Here is a 20,067-nt window from a genome sequence, read left to right on the forward strand (position 1 = left end):
CAGTGTGAGAGGACCATGTTATGGACCTAAGTGCCTAGGTGTTACCTCAGCACCTGAGGACAAGCACCACCACTCTGGGGAAACTGGAAGTGCTTCTGACACAAAATGGACTCCAAGCACCGTGGATGACACACTACATTGGCTGCAGGGAATATGGACAGCTATTTCTACTGTTCTGTACAGAGGACAGCAGTAAAATAGAACTTTAGATTAGTTTAGTAAGAGGAAAAGTCAATAAATATGGTTGCTTCAACATGTGATCTGTGTGGCTCAGTTGGTAGAGAATAGCGCTTGCAACGCCAAGGGTTGTGGGTTTGATTCCCATTGGGGACACCCACGCAAAAAATGTATGCTCGCATGGCTGTAAAAAGCTTGGATAAAAGCAGCTGTTAAACGCCATTATGACATCATCAACATAGATGGTTGATCATGATACCCAGCTGAAAATACTGGACCGTACCACTAATGGTTCCCACATTCTACACACACTCCTATGAAGTAAATACATGGGTGAGGCTATTTGGCTATTAGCAGAATAGCACTGATATAGATTAAGAAAGTCAAAGATACAAACACACTGATCTACCTACATCCTCCCTCTGTCTCTCTCTCTCTTCATAATCAAGTCAATGTTGTTTCTACCTTTTAGAATCTACTTATTTATCTCCAACACGTTGTGTTGCTATATAAACCCCAGAACCATAGGGTCAATGGAGCTAATAACCAACTCAACCGAACGCCAGATACTACTGCTGGAAATGTAAAAAATCTAATCGTGTATGTGTGAGACAGCGAGAGCGAGAGAGAGAGAGAGAGAGAGAGAGAGAGAGAGAGAGAGAGAGAGAGAGAGAGTGGTGGGGGAGAATGAGGATGAAGTGGTAGAGGGGGAGAGGAAGAATGTTGAGATCATTCCCTAAAACTGCCCAGATTCAGTGTGTGTGTGTGTTTGTGAGGTATCAGGTGAGAATCACTGGTGCATTACACTGGACCTTACAGACATGAGGAACAAGGTGTCCTTCCTACGGTCGCCCTGCGCTGCTCACTGTTCGCTAACACAACAAAGCATGCTGGGAGCAGGGCCCGGGGTTCACACAGTGTGTGTGTGTGTTTTGGGGGGAAGACCTGGCCCCTGATGCCACATAGGGAAGGAGAGGATGAAGGGATGGGTTTAGGTGCGTAAAGGAGAGGAACGAGAGGCCACAGGGAAGGATATGTAATTAAACCAATCCGCTAGATGAGGGGGAAGAAGGGAAGAGGAGAGACTCTCTCATTCAGCTCAATACACTTCACAGAGCCTTATCACCAGCCTGGTCTGGGCCTGAGTGCCTCTCCAGTTACATACGTTAGGGACCCACTAATTTTAAGCTGACCTGCCGTGATACAATGCTCTTCAGTTCAATGCCAGACTGGGGGTGAACACACCCCTCCAAGTCACCAGACTGCGGGTGAACACACCCCTCCAAGACACCAGACTGGGGGTGAACACACCCCTCCAAGACACCAGACTGGGGGTAAACACACCCCTCCAAGACACCAGACTGGGGGTGAACACACCCCTCCAAGACACCAGACTGGGGGTAAACACACCCCTCCAAGACACCAGACTGGGGGTAAACACACCCCTCCAAGACAACAGACTGGGGGTGAACACACCCCTCCAAGACACTAGACTGGGGGTGAACACACCCCTCCAAGACACCAGACTGGGGGTAAACACACCCCTCCAAGACACCAGACTGGGGGTAAACACACCCCTCCAAGACACCAGACTGGGGGTAAACACACCCCTCCAAGATACCAGACTGGGGGTGAACACACCCCTCCAAGATACACACCCCTCCAAGACACCAGACTGGGGGTAAACACACCCCTCCAAGACACCAGACTGGGGGTGAACACACCCCATCCAAGATGCCGGACTGGGGGTGACACACCCCTCCAAGATGCCGGACTGGGGGTGAACACACCCCTCCAAGATGCCGGACTGGGGGTGAACACACCCCTCCCCAAGATGCTCCTTATCTACTATGTTTGAATGATTGTTTCAATTGCATGTTTGAATGGGTGATCAGCAGCTGTGGGTGATGATATGAGGACTCCCAGATATAGCAGGGTGAATCCTTTGCTTTGGCAGAGGAGGACAGGACAGGAGGGGGTCATTTAGCTGTAGGGTTAGATCCACCACTACTGCTTTCACTCACTCTCTACAGCTCTCTCCCTCTCTCTACAGCTCTCCCTCTCTCTACAGCTCTCCCTCTCTACAGCTCTCCCTCTCTCTACAGCTCTCCCTCTCTACAGCTCTCCCTCTCTCTACAGCTCTCCCTCTCTACAGCTCTCCCTCTCTACAGCTCTCCCTCTCTACAGCTCTCCCTCTCTCTACAGCTCTCCCTCTCTACAGCTCTCCCTCTCTACAGCTCTCCCTCTCTCTACAGCTCTCCCTCTCTCTACAGCTCTCCCTCTCTCTACAGCTCTCCCTCTCTACAGCTCTCCCTCTCTACAGCTCTCCCTCTCTCTACAGCTCTCCCTCTCTACAGCTCTCCCTCTCTCTACAGCTCTCTCTCTCTCTACAGCTCTCTCTCTCTCTCTACAGCTCTCTCTCTCTACAGCTCTCCCTCTCTCTACAGCTCTCTCTCTCTCTCTACAGCTCTCTCTCTCTACGGCTCACCTCTCTCTCTACGGCTCTCCCTCTCTACGGCTCTCCCTCTCTACAGCTCTCCCTCTCTACAGCTCTCCCTCTCTACAGCTCTCCCTCTCTACAGCTCTCCCTCTCTCTACAGCTCTCCCTCTCTCTACAGCTCTCCCTCTCTCTACAGCTCTCCCTCTCTCTACAGCTCTCCCTCTCTCTACAGCTCTCCCCTCTCCACAGCTCCCTCTCTCTACAGCTCTCTCTCTCTACAGCTCTCCCTCTCTACAGCTCTCCCTCTCTCCACAGCTCTCCCTCTCTCTACAGCTCTCTCTCTCTCAGCTCTCCTCTCTCTACAGCTCTACCCTCTCTACGGCTCTCCCTCTCTACAGCTCTCCCTCTCTACAGCTCTCCCTCTCTACAGCTCTCCCTCTCTACAGCTCTCCCTCTCTACAGCTCTCCCTCTCTCTACAGCTCTCCCCTCTCTACAGCTCTCCCTCTCTCTACAGCTCTCCCTCTCTCTACAGCTCTCCCTCTCTCTACAGCTCTCCCTCTCTCTACAGCTCTCCCTCTCTCACAGCTCTCCCTCTCTCTACAGCTCTCCCTCTCTCTACAGCTCTCCCTCTCTCTACAGCTCTCCCTCTCTCTACAGCTCTCCCTCTCTCTACAGCTCTCCCTCTCTCTACAGCTCTCTCTCTCTACAGCTCTCCTCTCTCTCTACGGCTCTACCTCTCTCTACAGCTCTCCCTCTCTACAGCTCTCCCTCTCTCTACAGCTCTCCCTCTCTCTACAGCTCTCCCTCTCTACAGCTCTCCCTCTCTCTACAGCTCTCCCTCTCTACAGCTCTCCCTCTCTCTACAGCTCTCCCTCTCTCTACAGCTCTCCCTCTCTACAGCTCTCCCTCTCTCTACAGCTCTCCCTCTCTACAGCTCTCCCTCTCTCTACAGCTCTCCCTCTCTCTACAGCTCTCCCTCTCTCTACAGCTCTCCCTCTCTACAGCTCTCCCTCTCTCTACAGCTCTCCCTCTCTCTACAGCTCTCCCTCTCTACAGCTCTCCCTCTCTATACAGCTCTCCCTCTCTCTACAGCTCTCCCTCTCTACAGCTCTCCCTCTCTCTACAGCACTCCCTCTCTATACAGCTCTCCCTCTCTCTACAGCACTCCCTCTCTATACAGCTCTCCCTCTCTCTACAGCTCTCCCTCTCTCTACAGCTCTCCCTCTCTCTACAGCTCTCCCTCTCTCCACAGCTCTCCCTCTCTCTACAGCTCTCTCTCTCTCTCTACAGCTCTCCCTCTTTCTACAGCTCCCTCTCCTACAGCTCTCTCTTTACAGCTCTCTCTGCTCTACAGCTCTCCCTCTCTCTACAGCTCTCCCTCTCTACAGCTCTCCCTCTCTCTCTTTACAGCTCTCTCTTGCTCTACAGCTCTTCCTCTCTCTATAGCTCTCCCTCTCTACAGCTCTCCCTCTCTCTACAGCTCTCCCTCTCTACAGCTCTCCCTCTCTCTACAGCTCTCCCTCTCTCTACAGCTCTCCCTCTCTACAGCTCTCCCTCTCTCTACAGCTCTCCCTCTCTACAGCTCTCCCTCTCTCTACAGCTCTCAGCTCTCCTCTCTACAGCTCTCCCTCTCTCTACAGCTCTCCCCTCTCTACAGCTCTCCCTCTCTACAGCTCTCCCTCTCTCTACAGCTCTCCCTCTCTCTACAGCTCTCCCCTCTCTACAGCTCTCCCTCTCTCTACAGCTCTCCCTCTCTCTCTACAGCTCTCCCCTCTCTACAGCTCTCCCTCTCTCTACAGCTCTCCCTCTCTACAGCTCTCCCTCTCTCTACAGCTCTCCCTCTCTATACAGCTCTCCCCTCTCTACAGCACTCTCTCTACAGCTCTCCCTCTCTACAGCTCTCCCTCTCTCTACAGCACTCCCTCTCTATACAGCTCTCCCTCTCTCTACAGCACTCCCTCTCTATACAGCTCTCCCTCTCTCTACAGCTCTCCCTCTCTCTACAGCTCTCCCTCTCTCTACAGCTCTCCCTCTCTCCACAGCTCTCCCTCTCTCTACAGCTCTCTCTCTCTCTACAGCTCTCCCTCTTTCTACAGCTCTCCCTCTCTCTCTTTACAGCTCTCTCTTGCTCTACAGCTCTCCCTCTCTCTACAGCTCTCCCTCTCTACAGCTCTCCCTCTCTCTCTTTACAGCTCTCTCTTGCTCTACAGCTCTTCCTCTCTCTATAGCTCTCCCTCTCTACAGCTCTCCCAGCTCTCCCTCTCTACAGCTCTCCCTCTCTCTACAGCTCTCCCTCTCTCTACAGCTCTCCCTCTCTACAGCTCTCCCTCTCTCTACAGCTCTCCCTCTCTACAGCTCTCCCTCTCTCTACAGCTCTCCCTCTCTACAGCTCTCCCTCTCTCTCTTTACAGCTCTCTCTTGCTCTACAGCTCTTCCTCTCTCTATAGCTCTCCCTCTCTCTCTCTACAGCTCTCCCTCTCTCTACAGCTCTCTCTCTCTCTACAGCTCCCCTCTCTCTATAGCTCTCCCTCTAGCTCTCTACCTCTCTCTACAGCTCTCCCCCTCTCTACAGCTCTCCCTCTCTCTACAGCTCCCCCTCTCTCCCTCTACAGCTCTACCTCTCTCTACAGCTCTCCCTCTCCCTCTACAGCTCTACCTCTCTCTACAGCTCCCCCCTCTCTCTCTACAGCTCTCCCTCTCTCTACAGCTCTCCCCCTCTCTCTCTACAGCTCTCCCTCTCTCTATAGCTCTCCCTCTCTCTACAGCTACAGCTCCCTCTCTCTACAGCTCTCCCCTCCTCTACAGCTCTCTCTAGCTCCTCTCTCTACAGCTCCCCCTCTCTCTCCTCTCTACAGCTCTCCCTCTCTCTACAGCTCTCCCTCTCTCTCTACAGCTCTCCCCTCTCTCTCTACAGCTCTCACTCTCTCTACAGCTCCCCCCCTCTCTCTCTATAGCTCTCCCTCTCTCTACAGCTCTCCCCCTCTCTCTCTACAGCTCTCCCTCTCTCTATAGCTCTCCCTCTCTCTACAGCTCTCCCCCTCTCTCTCTACAGCTCTCCCTCTCTCTATAGCTCTCCCTCTCTCTAGAGCTCTCCCTCTCTCTACAGCTCCCCCTCTCTCTCCCTCACTCTCTCTCTCTCTACAGCTCTACCTCTCTCTCTCTACAGCTCTCCCCTCTCTATCTACAGCTCTCCCTCTCTCTACAGCTCTCCCTCTCTCTACAGCTCTACCTCTCTCTCTCTACAGCTCTCCCCTCTCTATCTACAGCTCTCCCTCTCTCTACAGCTCTCCCTCTCTCTACAGCTCTCCCTCTCTCTACAGCTCTCTACCTCTCTCTCTCTACAGCTCTACCCTCTCTCTCTACAGCTCTCCCTCTCTCTACAGCTCTCCTCTCTCTACAGCTCTCCCTCTCTCTACAGCTCTCCCTCTCTCTACAGCTCTCTCTCTCTCTACAGCTCTCCCCTCTCTATCTACAGCTCTCCCTCTCTCTACAGCTCTCCCTCTCTCTACAGCTCCCCCCCTCTCTCTCTATAGCTCTCCCTCTCTCTACAGCTCTCCCCTCTCTCCCTCTCTACAGCTCTCCCTCTCTCTACAGCTCTCCCTCTCTCTACAGCTCCCTCCCTACAGCTCTCCCTCTCTACAGCTCCCCCTCTCTCCCTCTACAGCTCTACCTCTCTCTACAGCTCTCCCTCTCTCTCTACAGCTCTCCCCTCTCTCTCTACAGCTCTCCCTCTCTCTACAGCTCCCCCTCTCTCTCTATAGCTCTCCCTCTCTCTACAGCTCTCTACAGCCTCCCCCTCTCTCTCTACAGCTCTCCCTCTCTCTATAGCTCTCCCTCTCTCTACAGCTCTCCCCCTCTCTCTCTACAGCTCTCCCTCTCTCTATAGCTCTCCCTCTCTCTACAGCTCCCCCTCTCTCTCCCTCTCTCTACAGCTCTCCCTCTCTCTCCCTCACTCTCTCTCTCTCTACAGCTCTACCTCTCTCTCTCTACAGCTCTCCCCTCTCTATCTACAGCTCTCCCTCTCTCTACAGCTCTCCCTCTCTCTACAGCTCTACCTCTCTCTACAGCTCTACCTCTCTCTCTCTCTACAGCTCTCCCCTCTCTATCTACAGCTCTCCCTCTCTCTACAGCTCTCCCTCTCTCTACAGCTCCCCCCCTCTCTCCCTCCCCCTGCCTAACACACTGATTGCTTTCCTTCCTAATCAGTGGCTGATAAACTGTCTTAAAGCTGGCAGGAGAGTCAATTGGATCTGATGTGTTCTATGCGGTGGCTGCTTATTGGATGAAGTCTGCTGGTTGGGGATGCTATGCATGTGACAGTAATAAACAGTAGTGAAAGAGAGCCACTTAGCTGTATTGGTGGCAACTCAGCAGGTAAAAGAGCATTGACTTGGGCCTTGAGGTGGGTGTGGCATGGGACTGGAAGGGTGTCACCACGGTGTGTGTGTGTGCATTTGAGAGTGTGTGTAAATCTATGCATGCATATGAGTCATAGTGGGTCACTGTGTGTGTGGGTGTGTATATGACACTGGGTCACTGCGGGTGTGTGTGTGTGGGATGTGTGACTGGGTAGGTGGGGGGCAGGGATGACACATGACCTCATCTGATGAGCAGTTTGGACAGCTTGGTCTGATCTCTAACACACAAACATCTGTCTATCCCCTCAACCCCCACATGGAGAATGAAAGGAGGGAGCAAGAGAGAGATAGAGAGACAGAGAAAGAGAGCAATGGAGAGAGGAGGAGAGAGAAAGAGCGGTTGGTTTTGGGGGATGAGGGGGAGGGAGAACAGGGAGGATTGCCGTCAGAGTGGAGCCAGGGCCTATAGTTCCTCAGGGGGGGACAGAGCCATTGTGTGGCTACAAGCTCCCCCATTCAGCCTGCCCTGAGTGTCGCTAAACTCTGCTAATGAGCGTTACCCACCTCTAGCACCACACACACACGGCTTCACAGGACCCAATTCACACTGACAGAGCGAGTGCACTGGGGTTGGGGGGGTCGTCAGTCCGTCAAGGGCATGGTCTTGTCAGGGAGTAGCCCTTAGGTCCTCTCAGCCAGTCACATGAGCCGTGGCAGTGCCAGCAAGGAAGAAGAGAGGGACGAGAGGTGAAGAGAGGTAAGGGAGGAGGAGAAGGAAGGGAGGGAGGAGAAGAGAGCGTAGAGAGAAGAAGAGAAGGAAGGGAGGAGGAGAGAGTGAGGGAGGGAGGAGAAGAGAGGGTAGGGAGAAGAAGAGAGGGAAGGGAGGAGAGGGAGGGATGAGAAGAAAGGGTAGGGAGAAGAAGAGAGGGAAGTGAGGAGAGGAGAGGGAAGGGAGGAGAAGAGAGGGCTGTGAGAAGAAGAGAGGGAAGGGAGAAGAAGTGAGGGAAGGGAGAAGAAGAGAGGGAAGGGAGGAGAGGAGAGGAGAGGGAAGAGAAGAGAGGGTAGGGAGGAGAGGAGAGGGAGAAGAAGAGAGGGAAGGGAGAAGAAGTGAGGGAAGGGAGAAGAAGAGAGGGAAGGGAGGAGAGGAGAGGAGAGGGAAGAGAAGAGAGGGAAGGGAGGAGAGGAGAGGGAAGGGAGAAGAAGAGAGGGAAGGGAGGAGAGGAGAGGGAAGGGAGAAGAGAGGGAAGGGAGAAGAAGAGAGGGTAGGGAGAAGAAGAGAGGGAAGGGAGAAGAAGAGAGGGAAGGGAGAAGAAGAGAGGGAAGGGAGAAGAAGAGAGGGAAGGGAGGAGAGTAGAGGGAAGGGAGAAGAGAGGGAAGGGAGAAGAAGAGAGGAAAGCGAGAAGAAGAGAGGAAAGGGAGAAGAAGAGAGGGAAGGGAGGAGAGTAGAGGGAAGGGAGGAGAAGAGAGGGAAGGGAGGAGAGGGAAGGGAGAAGAAGAGAGGGAAGAGAGAAGAAGAGAGGGTAGGGAGAAGAAGAGAGGGAGGGGAGAAGAAGAGAGGGAAGGGAGGAGAGGGAAGAGAGAAGAAGAGAGGGAGGGGAGAAGAAGAGAGGGTAGGGAGAAGAAGAGAGGGAAGGGAGAAGAAGAGAGGGAGGGGAGAAGAAGAGAGGGAAGGGAGGAGAGGGAAGAGAGAAGAGAGAAGAAGAGAGGGAGGGGAGAAGAAGAGAGGGAAGGGAGGAGAGGGAAGAGAGAAGAGAGAAGAAGAGAGGGAGGGGAGAAGAAGAGAGGGAAGGGAGGAGAGGAGAGGGAAGGGAGAAGAAGAGAGGGAAGGGAGGAGAGGGAAGGGAGAAGAAGAGAGGGAAGAGAGAAGAAGAGAGGGAAGAGAGAAGAAGAGAGGGAAGGGAGGAGAGGGAAGGGAGAAGAAGAGAGGGAAGAGAGAAGAAGAGAGGGAAGGGAGAAGAAGAGAGGGAAGGGAGAAGAAGAGAGGGAAGAGAGAAGAAGAGAGGGAAGGGAGAAGAAGGAAGAAAGAAAGACAAGGAGGGCATGTCATCTCCCATCAGGAGGAGAGTTTTACAGCAGCTATTTCCAACGTTAGGGAGGTGGGGGGGTTGTAGTGCTGAGGATGGCCCGGCCATTAAAACCCTGTTAAAACACTTCTGATGTTGTCAGCGGACAGACTGAGAGGCGCAGGGAAGAAAGGGGGAGGAGAGGAGGGAGGGAGGGAGGGCTGGAGTGGCCTGGCGATGCTATCTGCCTCACAGCCAGTTTACTGCTGCTGTCAATACTCTGAGCAGCAAGGTGCAAGATGAGCAACAACCTAATGTCCACATCAAACTTTCATGGAGGCTCCTAGGGCAAAGAGGGGATGTGGGAAGAAAGGAGGAGATGGAGGGAGAGGGATGGAGGGAGAGAGAGTGAAAGAGAGATAGTGAGAGAGTAGCTCGCCATTAGCGCTCCTATGACCTTCAGTCCTCGTCCCTTTTAAATTATTTTAAAAACTCACACATCGCACTTTTAAAGTTCCAACCTCTGGGCTGAATTACATTTGCAGTATTTTAACGGTGGTATTATAGTGACCCTTTCAGCACGCGATCTCCTCTCCTCTCCTCTCACCCTTCCTTCCTCTCCTCTCACCCTTCTTTTCTCTCCTCTCACCTCCCTTCCTCTCTGGCCCCCATAGAAAGCTTTCTGCCTCAGAGGAGGCAAGGCGAGCCTGCGTTTTATTAATTTAATATAGCCGTGAGGAGAAGTACACGGCCAACTTCAGGAATCGTTTTCAGGAAGCCCTTTTTAATGTCTTTTAACAACTTTGGTGGTGTGGGATAAAACACCTAAGGAGTGAGGAATGCTGTTGTCTGGCATGTTTCAGAAAGGGAGGGGAAACCTCTCCAGCCCCGGTCAGTGTGTGTGTATATATATTCGAGGCCAGGCTGGCCAGAGTGTAATTCACTGCTACAGCATCCCCATCACCTCCTGTCACAAAAGAAGCTCCTTTCAAACCACTCAACAGATGCTGTCTCTTAGTGGATAGGAAATGTACTTTGATTACTGGTAGCCGAAATATTAGACTAATTCCAATATCACACACTCACTCACTCACTCACTCACTCACTCACTCACTCACTCACTCACTCACTCACTCACTCACTCACTCACTCACTCACTCACTCACACTCACACTCACACTCACACACACGCACACGCACACACACACACACACACGGGCAAAATCCGTTTTGTATTTGGCCTAGAAGTTGAGTTGCAACCCTGGGGGTCCTCTTCACTCTATAAAGACCCCCCCCCTCTACTGTCCTCCCCAAACACACATTCTGACCACAGCTCTGTCAAGCACAGGCTTTGGAGGGAGGAAGAAAGATGGAGACAGGAACAGGAAGCGTGGTGTGGTGGAGGAGAGCCTGAAGGTGTGTGATGGGGACAGGAAGCGTGGTGTGGAGGAGAGCCTGAAGATGTGTGACGGGGACAGGAAGTGTGGTGTGGAGGAGAGCCTGAGGGTGTGTGACGGGGACAGGAAGCGTGGTGTGGAGGAGAGCCTGAGGGTGTGTGACGGGGACAGGAGCCTGAAGGTGGATGGGTGGAGCGTGGTGTGGGAGAGCCTGAAGGTGTGTGATGGGGACAGGAAGCGTGGTGTGGAGGAGAGCCTGAAGGTGTGTGATGGGGACAGGAAGCGTGGTGTGGTGGAGGAGAGCCTGAAGGTGTGTGATGGGGACAGGAAGCGTGGTGTGGAGGAGAGCCTGAAGGTGTGTGATGGGGACAGGAAGCGTGGTGTGGAGGAGAGCCTGAAGGTGTGTGATGGGGACAGGAAGCGTGGTGTGGTGGAGGAGAGCCTGAAGGTGTGTGATGGGGACAGGAAGCGTGGTGTGGAGGAGAGCCTGAAGGTGTGTGATGGGGACAGGAAGCGTGGTGTGGTGGAGGAGAGCCTGAAGGTGTGTGATGGGGACAGGAAGCGTGGGTGTTGGAGGAGAGCCTGAAGGTGTGTGATGGGGACAGGAAACGTGGTGTGGAGGAGAGCCTGAAGGTGTGTGACGGGGACAGGAAGCATGGTGTGGAGGAGAGCCTGAGGGTGTGTGACGGGGACAGGAAGCGTGGTGTGGAGGAGAGCCTGAAGGTGTGTGATGGGGACAGGAAGCGTGGTGTGGAGGAGAGCCTGAAGGTGTGTGATGGGGACAGGAAGCGTGGTGTGGAGGAGAGCCTGAAGGTGTGTGATGGGGACAGGAAGCGTGGTGTGGAGGAGAGCCTGAAGGTGTGTGATGGGGACAGGAAGCGTGGTGTGGAGGAGAGCCTGAAGGTGTGTGATGGGGACAGGAAGCGTGGTGTGGAGGAGAGCCTGAAGGTGTGTGATGGGGACAGGAAGCGTGGTGTGTTGGAGGAGAGCCTGAAGGTGTGTGATGGGGACAGGAAGCGTGGTGTGGAGGAGAGCCTGAGGGTGTGTGATGGGGACAGGAAGCGTGGTGTGGAGGAGAGCCTGAAGGTGTGTGATGGGGACAGGAAGCGTGGTGTGGAGGAGAGCCTGAAGGTGTGTGATGGGGACAGGAAGCGGTGGTGTGGAGGAGAGCCTGAGGGTGTGTGATGGGGACAGGAAGCGTGGTGTGGAGGAGAGCCTGAAGGTGTGTGATGGGGACAGGAAGCGTGGTGTGGAGGAGAGCCTGAGGGTGTGTGATGGGGACAGGAAGCGTGGTGTGGAGGAGAGCCTGAAGGTGTGTGATGGGGACAGGAAGCGTGGTGTGGAGGAGAGCCTGAAGGTGTGTGATGGGGACAGGAAGCGTGGTGTGGAGGAGAGCCTGAAGGTGTGTGATGGGGACAGGAAGCGTGGTGTGGAGGAGAGCCTGAAGGTGTGTGATGGGGACAGGAAGCGTGGTGTGGAGGAGAGCCTGAAGGTGTGTGATGGGGACAGGAAGCGTGGTGTGGAGGAGAGCCTGAGGGTGTGTGATGGGGACAGGAAGCGTGGTGTGGAGGAGAGCCTGAAGGTGTGTGATGGGGACAGGAAGCGTGGTGTGGAGGAGAGCCTGAAGGTGTGTGATGGGGACAGGAAGCGTGGTGTGGAGGAGAGCCTGAAGGTGTGTGATGGGGACAGGAAGCGTGGTGTGGAGGAGAGCCTGAAGGTGTGTGATGGGGACAGGAAGCGTGGTGTGGTGGAGGAGAGCCTGAAGGTGTGTGATGGGGACAGGAAGCGTGGTGTGTTGGAGGAGAGCCTGAAGGTGTGTGATGGGGACAGGAAGCGTGGTGTGGAGGAGAGCCTGAGGTGTGTGATGGGGACAGGAAGCGTGTGGTGTGGAGGAGAGCCTGAAGGTGTGTGATGGGGACAGGAAGCGTGGTGTGGAGGAGAGCCTGAAGGTGTGTGATGGGGACAGGAAGCGTGGTGTGGAGGAGAGCCTGAGGGTGTGTGATGGGGACAGGGCGTGGTGTGGAGGAGAGCCTGAGGTGTGTGACGGGGACAGGAAGCGTGGTGTGGAGGAGAGCCTGAGGGTGTGTGATGGGGACAGGAAGCGTGGTGTGGAGGAGAGCCTGAGGGTGTGTGATGGGGACAGGAAGCGTGGTGTGGAGGAGAGCCTGAAGGTGTGTGATGGGGACAGGAAGCGTGGTGTGGAGGAGAGCCTGAAGGTGTGTGATGGGGACAGGAAGCGTGGTGTGGAGGAGAGCCTGAAGGTGTGTGATGGGGACAGGAAGCGTGGTGTGGAGGAGAGCCTGAAGGTGTGTGATGGGGACAGGAAGCGTGGTGTGGAGGAGAGCCTGAAGGTGTGTGATGGGGACAGGAAGCGTGGTGTGTTGGAGGAGAGCCTGAAGGTGTGTGATGGGGACAGGAAGCGTGGTGTGGAGGAGAGCCTGAAGGGTGTGTGATGGGGACAGGAAGCGTGGTGTGGAGGAGAGCCTGAAGGTGTGTGATGGGGACAGGAAGCGTGGTGTGGAGGAGAGCCTGAAGGTGTGTGATGGGGACAGGAAGGGTGGTGTGGAGGAGAGCCTGAGGGTGTGTGGGGACGGGGACAGGAAGCGTGTGTGGAGGAGAGCCTGAGGGTGTGTGATGGGGACAGGAAGCGTGGTGTGGAGGAGAGCCTGAGGGTGTGTGATGGGGACAGGAAGCGTGGTGTGGAGGAGAGCCTGAAGGTGTGTGATGGGGACAGGAAGCGTGGTGTGGAGGAGAGCCTGAAGGTGTGTGATGGGGACAGGAAGCGTGGTGTGGAGGAGAGCCTGAAGGTGTGTGATGGGGACAGGAAGCGTGGTGTGGAGGAGAGCCTGAAGGTGTGTGATGGGGACAGGAAGCGTGGTGTGTTGGAGGAGAGCCTGAAGGTGTGTGATGGGGACAGGAAGCGTGGTGTGGAGGAGAGCCTGAGGGTGTGTGATGGGGACAGGAAGCGTGGCGTGGAGGAGAGCCTGAAGGTGTGTGATGGGGACAGGAAGCGTGGTGTGGAGGAGAGCCTGAGGGTGTGTGATGGGGACAGGAAGCGTGGTGTGGAGGAGAGCCTGAAGGTGTGTGATGGGGACAGGAAGCGTGGTGTGTTGGAGGAGAGCCTGAAGGTGTGTGATGGGGACAGGAAGCGTGGTGTGGAGGAGAGCCTGAGGGTGTGTGATGGGGACAGAAGCGTGGTGTGGAGGAGAGCCTGAGGGTGTGTGACGGGGACAGGAAGCGTGGTGTGGAGGAGAGCCTGAGGGTGTGTGATGGGGACAGGAAGCGTGGTGTGGAGGAGAGCCTGAGGGTGTGTGATGGGGACAGGAAGCGTGGTGTGGAGGAGAGCCTGAAGGTGTGTGATGGGGACAGGAAGTGTGGTGTGTTGGAGGAGAGCCTGAAGGTGTGTGATGGGGACAAGAAGCGTGGTGTGGAGGAGAGCCTGAAGGTGTGTGATGGGGACAGGAAGCGTGGTGTGGAGGAGAGCCTGAGGGTGTGTGATGGGGACAGGAAGCGTGGTGTGGAGGAGAGCCTGAAGGTGTGTGATGGGACAGGAAGCGTGGTGTGGAGGAGAGCCTGAAGGTGTGTGATGGGGACAGGAAGCGTGGTGTGGAGGAGAGCCTGAAGGTGTGTGATGGGGACAGGAAGCGTGGTGTGGAGGAGAGCCTGAAGGTGTGTGATGGGGACAGGAAGCGTGGTGTGTTGGAGGAGAGCCTGAAGGTGTGTGATGGGGACAGGAAGCGTGGTGTGGAGGAGAGCCTGAGGGTGTGTGATGGGGACAGGAAGCGTGGTGTGGAGGAGAGCCTGATGGGGACAGGAAGCGTGGTGTGGAGGAGAGCCTGAGGGTGTGTGATGGGGACAGGAAGCGTGGTGTGGAGGAGAGCCTGAAGGTGTGTGATGGGGACAGGAAGCGTGGTGTGGAGGAGAGCCTGAAGGTGTGTGATGGGGACAGGAAGCGTGGTGTGGAGGAGAGCCTGAAGGTGTGTGATGGGGACAGGAAGCGTGGTGTGGAGGAGAGCCTGAAGGTGTGTGATGGGGACAGGAAGCGTGGTGTGGAGGAGAGCCTGAAGGTGTGTGATGGGGACAGGAAGCGTGGTGTGTGGAGGAGAGCCTGAAGGTGTGTGATGGGGACAGGAAGCGTGGTGTGGAGGAGAGCCTGAGGGTGTGTGATGGGGACAGGAAGCGTGGTGTGGAGGAGAGCCTGAAGGTGTGTGATGGGGACAGGAAGCGTGGTGTGGAGGAGAGCCTGAAGGTGTGTGACGGGGACAGGAAGGGTGGGTGGAGGAGAGCCTGAAGGTGTGTGACGGGGACAGGAAGCGTGGTGTGGAGGAGAGCCTGAGGGTGTGTGATGGGGACAGGAAGCGTGGTGGAGGAGAGCCTGAAGGTGTGTGATGGGGACAGGAAGCGTGGTGTGGAGGAGAGCCTGAAGGTGTGTGATGGGGACAGGAAGCGTGGGTGTGGAGGAGAGCCTGAAGGTGTGTGATGGGGACAGGAAGCGTGGTGTGGAGGAGAGCCTGAAGGTGTGTGATGGGGACAGGAAGCGTGGTGTGGAGGAGAGCCTGAAGGTGTGTGATGGGGACAGGAAGCGTGGTGTGTTGGAGGAGAGCCTGAAGGTGTGTGATGGGGACAGGAAGCGTGGTGTGGAGGAGAGCCTGAGGGTGTGTGATGGGGACAGGAAGCGTGGTGTGGAGGAGAGCCTGAAGGTGTGTGATGGGGACAGGAAGCGTGGTGTGGAGGAGAGCCTGAAGGTGTGTGATGGGGACAGGAAGCGTGGTGTGGAGGAGAGCCTGAAGGTGTGTGATGGGGACAGGAAGCGTGGTGTGTTGGAGGAGAGCCTGAAGGTGTGTGATGGGGACAGGAAGCGTGGTGTGGAGGAGAGCCTGAGGGTGTGTGATGGGGACAGGAAGCGTGGTGTGGAGGAGAGCCTGAGGGTGTGTGATGGGGACAGGAAGCGTGGTGTGGAGGAGAGCCTGAGGGTGTGTGATGGGGACAGGAAGCGTGGTGTGGAGGAGAGCCTGAAGGTGTGTGATGGGGACAGGAAGCGTGGTGTGGAGGAGAGCCTGAAGGTGTGTGATGGGGACAGGAAGTGTGGTGTGTTGGAGGAGAGCCTGAAGGTGTGTGATGGGGACAGGAAGCGTGGTGTGGAGGAGAGCCTGAAGGTGTGTGATGGGGACAGGAAGCGTGGTGTGGAGGAGAGCCTGAGGGTGTGTGATGGGGACAGGAAGCGTGGTGTGGAGGAGAGCCTGAAGGTGTGTGATGGGGACAGGAAGCGTGGTGTGGAGGAGAGCCTGAAGGTGTGTGATGGGGACAGGAAGCGTGGTGTGGAGGAGAGCCTGAAGGTGTGTGATGGGGACAGGAAGCGTGGTGTGGAGGAGAGCCTGAAGGTGTGTGATGGGGACAGGAAGCGTGGTGTGTTGGAGGAGAGCCTGAAGGTGTGTGATGGGGACAGGAAGCGTGGTGTGGAGGAGAGCCTGAAGGTGTGTGATGGGGACAGGAAGCGTGGTGTGGAGGAGAGCCTGAAGGTGTGTGATGGGGACAGGAAGCGTGGTGTGGAGGAGAGCCTGAAGGTGTGTGATGGGGACAGGAAGCGTGGTGTGTTGGAGGAGAGCCTGAAGGTGTGTGATGGGGACAGGAAGCGTGGTGTGGAGGAGAGCCTGAAGGTGTGTGATGGGGACAGGAAGCGTGGTGTGGAGGAGAGCCTGAAGGTGTGTGATGGGGACAGGAAGCGTGGTGTGGAGGAGAGCCTGAAGGTGTGTGATGGGGACAGGAAGCGTGGTGTGGAGGAGAGCCTGAGGGTGTGTGACGGGGACAGGAAGCGTGGTGTGGAGGAGAGCCTGAGGGTGTGTGATGGGGACAGGAAGCGTGGTGTGGAGGAGAGCCTGAGGGTGTGTGATGGGACAGGAAGCGTGGTGTGGAGGAGAGCCTGAAGGTGTGTGATGGGGACAGGAAGCGTGGTGTGGAGGAGAGCCTGAAGGTGTGTGACGGGGACAGGAAACGTGGTGTGGAGGAGAGCCTGAAGGTGTGTGATGGGGACAGGAAGCGTGGTGTGGAGGAGAGCCTGAAGGTGTGTGATGGGGACAGGAAGCGTGGTGTGGAGGAGAGCCTGAAGGTGTGTGATGGGGACAGGAAGTGTGGTGTGTTGGAGGAGAGCCTGAAGGTGTGTGATGGGGACAGGAAGCGTGGTGTGGAGGAGAGCCTGAAGGTGTGTGATGGGGACAGGAAGCGTGGTGTGGAGGAGAGCCTGAAGGTGTGTGATGGGGACAGGAAGCGTGGTGTGGAGGAGAGCCTGAAGGTGTGTGATGGGGACAGGAAGCGTGTGTGGAGGAGAGCCTGAAGGTGTGGACGGGGACAGGAAGCGTGGTGTGGAGGAGAGCCTGAGGGTGTGTGATGGGGACAGGAAGCGTGGTGTGGAGGAGAGCCTGAAGGTGTGTGATGGGGACAGGAAGCGTGGTGTGGAGGAGAGCCTGAAGGTGTGTGATGGGGACAGGAAGCGTGGGTGTGGAGGAGAGCCTGAAGGTGTGTGATGGGGACAGGAAGCGTGGTGTGGAGGAGAGCCTGAAGGTGTGTGATGGGGACAGGAAGCGTGGTGTGGAGGAGAGCCTGAAGGTGTGTGATGGGGACAGGAAGCGTGGTGTGGAGGAGAGCCTGAAGGTGTGTGATGGGGACAGGAAGCGTGGTGTGTTGGAGGAGAGCCTGAAGGTGTGTGATGGGGACAGGAAGCGTGGGTGTGGAGGAGAGCCTGAAGGTGTGTGATGGGGACAGGAAGCGTGGTGTGGAGGAGAGCCTGAGGGTGTGTGATGGGGACAGGAAGCGTGGTGTGGAGGAGAGCCTGAAGGTGTGTGATGGGGACAGGAAGCGTGGTGTGTTGGAGGAGAGCCTGAAGGTGTGTGATGGGGACAGGAAGCGTGGTGTGTGGAGGAGAGCCTGAAGGTGTGTGATGGGGACAGGAAGCGTGGTGTGGAGGAGAGCCTGAGGGTGTGTGATGGGGACAGGAAGCGTGGTGTGGAGGAGAGCCTGAGGGTGTGTGATGGGGACAGGAAGCGTGGTGTGGAGGAGAGCCTGAGGGTGTGTGATGGGGACAGGAAGCGTGGTGTGGAGGAGAGCCTGAGGGTGTGTGACGGGGACAGGAAACGTGGTGTGGAGGAGAGCCTGAGGGTGTGTGATGGGGACAGGAAGCGTGGTGTGGAGGAGAGCCTGAGGGTGTGTGATGGGGACAGGAAGCGTGGTGTGGAGGAGAGCCTGAAGGTGTGTGATGGGTACAGGAAGCGTGGTGTGGAGGAGAGCCTGAAAGGTGTGTGATGGGGACAGGAAGCGTGGTGTGGAGGAGAGCCTGAAGGTGTGTGATGGGGACAGGAAGCGTGGTGTGGAGGAGAGCCTGAAGGTGTGTGATGGGGACAGGAAGCGTGGTGTGGAGGAGAGCCTGAGGGTGTGTGATGGGGACAGGAAGCGTGGTGTGGAGGAGGAGAGCCTGAAGGTGTGTGATGGGTACAGGAAGCGTGGTGTGGAGGAGAGCCTGAGGGTGTGTGATGGGGACAGGAAGCGTGGCGTGGAGGAGAGCCTGAAGGTGTGTGATGGGGACAGGAAGCGTGGTGTGGAGGAGAGCCTGAAGGTGTGTGATGGGGACAGGAAGCGTGGTGTGTTGGAGGAGAGCCTGAAGGTGTGTGATGGGGACAGGAAGCGTGGTGTGGAGGAGAGCCTGAAGGTGTGTGATGGGGACAGGAAGCGTGGTGTGGAGGAGAGCCTGAGGGTGTGTGATGGGGACAGGAAGCGTGGTGTGGAGGAGAGCCTGAAGGTGTGTGACGGGGACAGGAAGCGTGGTGTGGAGGAGAGCCTGAGGGTGTGTGACGGGGACAGGAAGCGTGGTGTGGAGGAGAGCCTGAGGGTGTGTGACAGGGACAGGAAGCGTGGTGTGGAGGAGAGCCTGAAGGTGTGTGATGGGGACAGGAAGCGTGGTGTGGAGGAGAGCCTGAAGGTGTGTGATGGGGACAGGAAGCGTGGTGTGGAGGAGAGCCTGAAGGTGTGTGATGGGGACAGGAAACGTGGTGTGGAGGAGAGCCTGAAGGTGTGTGATGGGGACAGGAAGTGTGGTGTGTTGGAGGAGAGCCTGAAGTGTGTGATGGGGACAGGAAGCGTGGTGTGGAGGAGAGCCTGAAGGTGTGTGATGGGGACAGGAAGCGTGGTGTGGAGGAGAGCCTGAAGGTGTGTGATGGGGACAGGAAGCGTGGTGTGGAGGAGAGCCTGAAGGTGTGTGATGGGGACAGGAAACGTGGTGTGGAGGAGAGCCTGAAGGTGTGTGATGGGGACAGGAAGTGTGGTGTGTTGGAGGAGAGCCTGAAGGTGTGTGATGGGGACAGGAAGCGTGGTGTGGAGGAGAGCCTGAAGGTGTGTGATGGGGACAGGAAGCGTGGTGTGGAGGAGAGCCTGAGGGTGTGTGATGGGGACAGGAAGCGTGGTGTGGAGGAGAGCCTGAAGGTGTGTGACGGGGACAGGAAGCGTGGTGTGGAGGAGAGCCTGAGGGTGTGTGACGGGGACAGGAAGCGTGGTGTGGAGGAGAGCCTGAGGGTGTGGACAGGGACAGGAAGCGTGGTGTGGAGGAGAGCCTGAAGGTGTGTGATGGGTACAGGAAGCGTGGTGTGGAGGAGAGCCTGAAGGTGTGTGATGGGGACAGGAAGCGTGGTGTGGAGGAGAGCCTGAAGGTGTGTGATGGGGACAGGAAGCGTGGTGTGGAGGAGAGCCTGAAGGTGTGTGATGGGGACAGGAAGCGTGGTGTGGAGGAGAGCCTGAAGGTGTGTGATGGGGACAGGAAGCGTGGTGTGTTGGAGGAGAGCCTGAAGGTGTGTGATGGGGACAGGAAGCGTGGTGGTGTGGAGGAGAGCCTGAGGGTGTGTGATGGGGACAGGAAGCGTGGTGTGGAGGAGAGCCTGAAGGTGTGTGATGGGGACAGGAAGCGTGGTGTGGAGGAGAGCCTGAAGGTGTGTGATGGGTACAGGAAGGGTGGTGTGGAGGAGAGCCTGAGGGTGTGTGACGGGGACAGGAAGCGTGGTGTGGAGGAGAGCCTGAGGGTGTGTGACGGGGACAGGAAGCGTGGTGTGGAGGAGAGCCTGAGGGTGTGTGACGGGGACAGGAAGCGTGGTGTGGAGGAGAGCCTGAAGGTGTGTGATGGGGACAGGAAGCGTGGTGTGGAGGAGAGCCTGAAGGTGTGTGATGGGGACAGGAAGCGTGGTGTGGAGGAGAGCCTGAAGGTGTGTGATGGGGACAGGAAGCGTGGTGTGGAGGAGAGCCTGAAGGTGTGTGATGGGGACAGGAAGCGTGGTGTGGAGGAGAGCCTGAAGGTGTGTGATGGGGACAGGAAGCGTGGTGTGTTGGAGGAGAGCCTGAAGGTGTGTGATGGGGACAGGAAGTGTGGGGTGTTGGAGGAGAGCCTGAAGGTGTGTGATGGGGACAGGAAGCGTGGTGTGGAGGAGAGCCTGAAGGTGTGTGATGGGAACAGGAAGCGTGGTGTGGAGGAGAGCCTGAGGGTGTGTGATGGGGACAGGAAGCGTGGTGTGGAGGAGAGCCTGAAGGTGTGTGACGGGGACAGGAAGCGTGGTGTGGAGGAGAGCCTGAGGGTGTGTGACGGGGACAGGAAGCGTGGTGTGGAGGAGAGCCTGAGGGTGTGTGACAGGGACAGGAAGCGTGGTGTGGAGGAGAGCCT

The 20,067-nt window shown here is 56.6% G+C and overlaps 1 protein-coding gene across 6 annotated transcripts in view; it reads right to left on the reverse strand.

Moving 5' to 3' along the window:
- Positions 1–20,067, reverse strand: part of LOC135546378 (BCAS3 microtubule associated cell migration factor-like) — a 363,062-nt gene that overhangs the window by 100,338 nt on the left and 242,657 nt on the right. The gene's annotated exons all lie outside the window — the stretch shown is intronic.

The sequence above is a fragment of the Oncorhynchus masou genome, chromosome 9 (genome assembly GCF_036934945.1).
Source record: "Oncorhynchus masou masou isolate Uvic2021 chromosome 9, UVic_Omas_1.1, whole genome shotgun sequence".
In the NCBI taxonomy this organism is placed as follows: Eukaryota; Metazoa; Chordata; class Actinopteri; order Salmoniformes; family Salmonidae; genus Oncorhynchus; species Oncorhynchus masou.